The sequence below is a fragment of the Onychostoma macrolepis genome, chromosome 11, assembly GCF_012432095.1.
Source record: "Onychostoma macrolepis isolate SWU-2019 chromosome 11, ASM1243209v1, whole genome shotgun sequence".
In the NCBI taxonomy this organism is placed as follows: Eukaryota; Metazoa; Chordata; class Actinopteri; order Cypriniformes; family Cyprinidae; genus Onychostoma; species Onychostoma macrolepis.
In genome coordinates, this window is record NC_081165.1 from 28,851,038 (window position 1) to 28,858,908 (window position 7,871).

Genomic DNA, 7,871 nt, shown 5'->3' on the forward strand with positions numbered 1-7,871 from the left:
TAAAGTGACACACACACTCTGAGTCTGACCTCAACATGCAGCAGTTTTCATTTTTACAGATGTTTCACTTGATGGACAAACATTGCAGGAGAGATTCATACCAGACATGAAGAAACACCTGGAAACAACGGAAGCTTGTTTGTATCATGGAATTAGAAAAAAAAAAAAAAAAAAGTTAACTGCAACTTTTTATCTCACAATTCAGAGAAAAGAATAGTGAGATATAAACTCATAATTTCCTTATGAAAATTAACCATGGTTTTATAATAGTAAAACTGTTGTAACCATGTTTTTGGTGGATTGATTACCATTTATATAACCCCATTTTTTTTTATTACAAATACCATGATTAAATGATGGCATTCAGTGGCAAAATACAAAACAGAAACAATTGTGAGATGCACATTTAGAATTCTGTAAAAATGTCGGAATTGTGAGATATAAAGTCAAAGTTAGAACTGCATGATATAAAAGAAAACAGTCAGAATTATAAAGTCACAAATACCTTTTTTATTTTTTATTGTGGCGGAAAAGAAAAGAAAAGAAAGAAACCATTGTAAATTGTAAACTATGTATTTACCTTTTTTCTGTTCCATGTCAAAAATAGGCTTCCATAAGAAACATTGTAACATGCTAAAAACACTTTGGCAACCGCATAGCAACAAAATAACAACTATGCAAAACACTATAGCAACTGCATAGCGACGCCTTGGAAACCGTCCAGGCACAGTTTAACACTGGAAAGCGTCACTCATGTTTTCCTCATTAAATGTAAAACCATCTTCAGTGCAGCACTGATTGTTGTTCATTTCTGCATCATGTTTGTCAGCTTCACCTACAGCTCTCTGGATCTCGGGGTGTTTGTGCTGTAATTGAGCTCTGGGATCTCTGGCGCGCGTCCACACCCAAAATGAGTGTGTGTGAGAGGAATAAACACACACTGTCTCCAGCAGATCCTCTCCATCATCACGTTCTTCTCTGAGATGATGAGGAGGAATCAGAGCAGACTGACATCACGCTCGAGACTCAGTGACTCATTTATGAGACTCCGCAGATGATTAAACGACAGACGAGGGTCTTAAAAGTGATGCAGACTATTAATGGAGCCACAGACGCAATAACTTGTCTTTCTTCTTTAAGCTATTTGTGTAGGCTGCATTATGTTTGTTCCATCACACGTCTTCATTTCTTTCAGGTGGTTTTGGCGCCCTCTGTTAGAGAACGCAGGATCTGCAAAGATGGCAATATCCAAAATCCTGGTCCTTGTGGGGACGTTTTTTAGTCCCTATGAAGAAACAATTCATACAGAATGAGGTTTTTTGAAAATCTAAAAATGCAGAAAGTTTCCTGTAAGGGGTAGGTTTAGGTGTAGGGTTGGTGTAGGACAATAGCACATACAGTAAGTACAGTATAAAAACCATTACACCTATGGAGAGTCCCCACTTTTCACAAAAACAAACATGTGTGTGTGTGTGTGTGTGTGTGTGTGTGTGTGTGTGGACTCTTCACCGCAGTGTGAACGAGGCTCTTTGAAGCTGATTTAATGACTGTAAATGCCACACACAGCGAGAATGAAGACATGAGCAGCACTGAATGACGGAGGGCCATTCCTGCAAAACCTCGTAATATTTTACGCTATTGCGAAGATAAATTGAGTTTAGTGCAAATAAACCAAATACATTCACTGAGCAGTATAATGAAAAGAATACAAATAAAAACTACAGCAGACATACTGTAATCACACTCACATATGATCATCCAGAAACTGCTGTGAGGTGAAATTTGTGAATTGAGTTTATATATATATATATATATATATATTGTTCTCATTTAAATTTTAGTTAAGGTTTCAGTCATTTTGTTGAATTTGTAAATATGGCTATATAATATCCCAGCTAACAGGGAACGGTCTCGTAACTTTGGCTAATGTTCTCTAAAGGTTCTCTCAAAGTTATCAAAAAAACGTTCTTGCAATAATGTTAGTAGAACGTTTTCTTAACGTTATCTGCCATTGATAAACGTTCTAAAAACATTCGCTTAAAAACGTTATAATTGCGTTGTTAGTGGAACGTTCTAAAAACATAAAAACTTATCTTCTGTGGGATGTCTGAAGAAATGTAAGAAAATTTAAGGATGAGTATAACGAAAAATAACAACTCAAATAATACCTTATTATCAGTAACATTTTTGGTATTTCAGTGTGAATTGAACTATGAACATTCTTAGAATAGCGTGATTTCTCTGTTCTCGAGGTTGCAAACAAATGTTCTAATAATATTAAGTTCACTACTTAAAGTTGGCTTGTATGTATGGTCAGTGAAATATTCTTTAAATGTTACAGCTGTGACATTTCACATTTAAAATAAAAACTAAATTATATCTGAGTCCATCACTCAGATTATTAAAATCTGTTCTAACTTGCAGTGTACTTAAAAGTCACTATCAAAATATAAAGTGTCACATTTTATTTAACATAAAAGCTTCTCTGACACCCATCCCCCCCCCCCCCCCGACCTGAGAGAGGAAAAACCTTTTGTTTAAAATTAAAATCTTACAACAGCTTAAAAGTCAGAAGACACTTTATTTATTCTCAAACTGTTGTTCTGACATCTGCAGTAACCGTGAAGGAGAAAATGCACATGAAAAGTGTAAACATAACCCCACGAAATCATCTCTACGTGCCGCGTGGAACGGTGGGCGTGGCTTTGGAGCGTAAGCGTGCGTCAATCAAACCCAGCGGCGGGAAGGACGCACAGCTGCGTCTGTCAGGTCAGTTCTGTGACTTTTGTCGGATATATCAATAAAATACGTTTATTATCACACTGATGATTAGCTTGATAAAATTATAGGTAGGTGATTGATCTGCATGAACAGGCAAAACTGCTGCTGCGGAGCGGTTATTAGCAAGACAAGCTAATGAATGTCCCGCGCATTTTCCTGCTGTTTTCCGTTTCCTGTAGAAGTTTAACATCGGTTCGTCAACAGCTGAAATTCATGTAAGATATCAGATTTTTAGCGCCTGATTTTTTTAAATATTCGAGAACTGTTTTACAATATGAATGTTAAACATCCGGTTCGCAAATTAATAAATTCTAATTTCGCCGTTTTTAAATTTAATATAACTTAGGCCTATATTTTCGTGATGTATAATGTAGGCTAATAATTCGTTCTGTCAATGTGAGGGTGTAAAAAATAAAAAATAAACATTACGCGTAAGATTAATAACGTAAGTGCACGTATTGTGATTTAATTTAATACACGAGAATCACTATTATCACTATTATCACAAGCTCAGATTTAGGAGAGGAAGAGACAGTGATGGAGATGAGGAGAGAGCAGGTACTGACAAATAATCTGCCCACATGATTTTAGATCAGAGAAATCAGACATTTTCTTACATTTGGGATTTCTAATTATAAAACCCAGTGCATAGTAATACCGACTGTGGTAATATAAGTTTGTTAAAATGTTTAAAATGCAACCCTATATCTTTATTAATTTTGTACAAATGTTACAGTAAACGTGATTAATTACTTATAAATAATTATGCACAACTAAAATAATTTGCCAGTTTCATTTCAAATGAATTTTGTCAATTTAAGTGGACTTTGATATCAAGTGTTCAGTAAAAACAGCCGTGGTATCTCAATGTATATTTGATCAATAGTTGCTATGTCAGTGCTATGTTTCATCAATAAATTAACCTGTTATTTATCACAGTTTCTAATTAGTTTTTTCCTGTATTCTCTTGTGTTTGATAGTGGTATTCCAACAATCACTCATGGAGTCTGACCAGGACTGGTATGATCATTTTTACCCTTTTTACGAGGACGGAAGTATCTCGCGTTTGGGTTTTGATGAATCATTCAGGCCTAGGATAGCATATGTTGTCAGCTCAGGAAAAGATGTAGGAAATTGAAGAGAAGCATGGCTTTAATCAGTGTGGTTGTGTCAATCTGTGTGAGCGTTTACGGTTTTGGAGAACGTCTTTGAGGTGCTGATATCTGAAACACCGAGATCAGTCTTATCACAGGTTGTGTCTTTCTGTTTTGAATCGGTGTATAGTTAATGAGATGCAAACCAGTGAAAGATTAATGAGAGAGTGATGTTAATACATGTAAACTCAAACTTATGGGTAGACAAATCAATTAAGTCAGTGCAGCACATTCATTCATTCATTCAAGTTATTACTTAAGTGATATTCTAATTTGTCTGTGAAATCATGTAAAATGGATATACATTGTAGTAGTGTTGTCAAAAGACCCGTTACTTCGGTACTAAAAAAATGAAAACGTCACGGTACCAGGTTTTTTTAAGTACCGGTGGTACCGAGTACCCCGTCAACCCGGTTCTTGTACGGTCCTATGATTTCCACGATGCAGAAAACGCGGACGGAATCTCGGAATCCAGTTATAAAAACGAAATTTACAGTTTAGCACGAAATGTCACGGAATTTGTCAAAGTTTGGATGAATTAATCAAAAGTAGGTCATTGCACTTAAATCAAGTCGCGACGTGGACTAGTATCTGTGAATATTAAGCTGCAAAAGTCGATTTAAATATGAATCCCGCATGTTCTGTGAGTCTCTTTGTGTGTGAGTGAATGAATGAATGGCAGAGACGCGCGTTTTTTTTAAATTAATTTTTTTACTACACACACTGAAGTGTGTGTGACGCTCGTGGTGATTTCAGCATCTGCCGTCTCAATGAGGACATAAATACATAAACAACGTCTCCAGAACTGCTCTGAGAGTCCCTTCACGAGCATTTTACCATTTCATTTGAGTAAAACCAGCGTCATATCATATATAGCTACACACAGAAATTTAAAGGTGTTCACGGCAACCCGTCAAATTAAAATTTTATCTTAAAGACATTATACCAGAAATATATTACTATTATTTAGTAGAATGTATGTGATACTATTACTACTGTTGAAAATATATATATATATTTTTAAAGAAATCACAATATTTCTTCCATATTTTAATTTTAATAGTAAATCCCCTTTATTTACCAAAACAATAAAATGTTTAAATTTAATGAATTAAAAGACAAATTAAATTTGGGTGAAACTTATTTACTGTTTTTCATACTTTTATTACTTGTGGAAAAAGGTTATAAAAGGCTGGTGTTGTTGCATTTTTAAGGGGGTCATGCAGTGCCTCCAAAAGTATTGGAACAGTGAAGACAAAATTGCTCTGTTGGCCGTGGAGTCGAGACATTTGCAAATATGATGAAAAGATGAATATGAGACAAAACTACAGAATGTCACATTTTATTATTAGCCGTTTCAACACACACATGTTTTACCAAATAAAAAGAACAGCACTTTTAGAGTTCATCTGAGATTGATGTGAGCATAAGTATTGGGACGGTTGAACATAAGGCAGATATAAAAGATTAAAAGCTATTGTTTAGTTGCAGATCTCTTGCGCTCAATCCCAGCAGTGAGTCTGTGACCCGTAGACATCACCAGACTCTTGATCTCATGCTTTCAGATACTTTCCCAGCCTTTAATGAAGCCAGTTCCAACTGTTGCTTGTTTTGGGGAGTTTCTGCCTTTGCTCTCCTCTTCAGCTGCTGAAATTCATGTTCGATCGGATGTAAATCTGGAGATTGACTCGGGCAATCCAACACTTTCCATTTCTCTGCTCTGATAAACTCCTCGACTGAAGTGGCAGGTGTTTTGGGTCATTGTTCTGATGCAATATGAAGCACTTCCCAATGAATCTGGTGGCATTTTCTTGAATATTGGTAGGTAAGATGGTTTTGTACTCTTCCTAATTCATTCTGCTACTGTCATCATACATTAAGCGATCAGTAAAGTTGAGAGGTCTGCTCCAGAGACAGCCATGACACCACCTCCACCACGCTTTACAGACGAGGCCGTGTGCTTGGGATCATTGCAGTTCTGTTTTTCTCCACATTTTTGCTTCCCATCACTTCGATAAAGGTTCATCTGTGTCTCATCGGTCCATAAACACAGCTCCAAAACTCTTCTGGCTCACCTTTGTGCTGTTTTGCAAACTCTAATCTTGCCGTTCTATTTCTGGAGCCGGTCCGAGGTTTGTATCTTGCTGTGTAGCATCTGTACTTCTGTGTCAGAGTCTCCTGAGGACAGTAGATCGTCAGAGCATCACCCAGCTTTCTGGAGGTTGTTGGTGATTTTACAGACACGTCTTTTAGGTTCATTTTCACAGCTTTTATGATTTGTCTGTCATCAACTGCTGTTGTTTTCTCAGCCGGTCAGGTAGTTGCTGGCGTCGCTGGTGGTTTCCAAACTCTTGATGTCTTCATGCTCTTTGTTTTTGCTGGAGCTCTAATTGACTTCCTCTTTTCTTTTAGCATCCAAATTGCTTGCTTTTCTCTCAAAGTCAGCTCCCTCGTCTTCATCCTGGTTTGTGTGCGTCATCATCGAATGCAAGATTCAGAATGCAGAAGTAATGGATATAACTGATATGAGTTTAATATCTGAAGAATTAATGCAACAGGACACAGCTGATCACTCAGAAAGACCTGCGAGACAAGAATTTTATATGAAGTTTTATTTTCAGTTCGTAACATTGCAAACGGTACAGATAAGTCATTTTCTTAGCAAACTACAGTCTATGATGACGGCGTGTGTTCACTACGGAAAAACACATTGCGGTAGATACAGCTGGACTGTTGAATGACCTGCCAGAAAATAATAATCTAATAATGCGACCTTCTTAATAATCACTGTATAAAGGTCTGCTTTTATTTGTGTACACTCACAATGAAAACAAAACAGATTTTATATATATATATATAACATGTAATAATATTCAGTATTTTCACATCTAGATGGAAAAAATAGTAATTTGCACTGTCTGTTCAAAATAAATGAAAAGAAACTGAGCATAGATTTCTTTTTTCCCCCCCGTTGTACCGAAATCGTATCGAACCGAGGTACGTACCGAACCGTGACATCTGTGTACCGTACCACCCCTAATCTACACTAAGTATACAGTATAACATCGTTCCACATCAGCCATGAGAGAAGAAACGACTCTAAAACCCGGGGAACATCTTAAGATGAGCATGTACCAGTAAATACAGCAGAGGATGCAGAATTTTGAATGGAATGAAGCTTTCCTCCATGTGAACTCTATCAATACACTCAAACACTGATCCGTGGGCTGCTTCAGTCGCTGACCTCCATGTCTTCGTCTCGCTGGTCTTCACTGTCAGCTTGTGGCTCTTTAGCCTGCGGCGACGAGGCGGCGTCCGCGTTCCTTTCCCTGGTCTGCTGCGGAACAGAAACACAGTTCAGAAGCCGGACTAGAATGCAGACCTGCAAACCTTGGAAGTTTTTTGAGATGCAAACAGGTAAGGGGGAAAAAAGGTGAGAACCGGGGGCATGCTCCACATGGGTTGTTTTTTTTTTTTTTTTATAAAGATGTTATACATGCTCATTTGTAGTTACTTTAAAGGTCCCATGACATGCTGCTTTTTGGATGCTTTTATATAGGCCTAAGTGGTCCCTAGTACTGTATCTGAGGTCTGTTTCCCGAAATTCAGCCTTGGTGCAGAATTTCAGCCACTATGAGCCAGTCCCACAATGAGCTTTCCTTAGACGCGCCGTTCCTGTGTCTGTAGCTTTAAGGACGAGAGAGGCGGGGCAAGGTGGAGGGTGGGGGCGTGGCCTTAACCAGCTTGCGCTACCATGTGCTAATGTTGACAGTGGATGTATCGCAATGGCTCATAGACACAGTCCTTCAAGCTTTTCAGTTTGACCCAGAATCTGATCCGGATGGAGAAGCACCGGATGAAGAAGTTGCAGCTCAGCGGCTACAGCAGGACGTCTCCGAATGGTTAGTTTAAAATATTGTGTCTGGATACGGTACT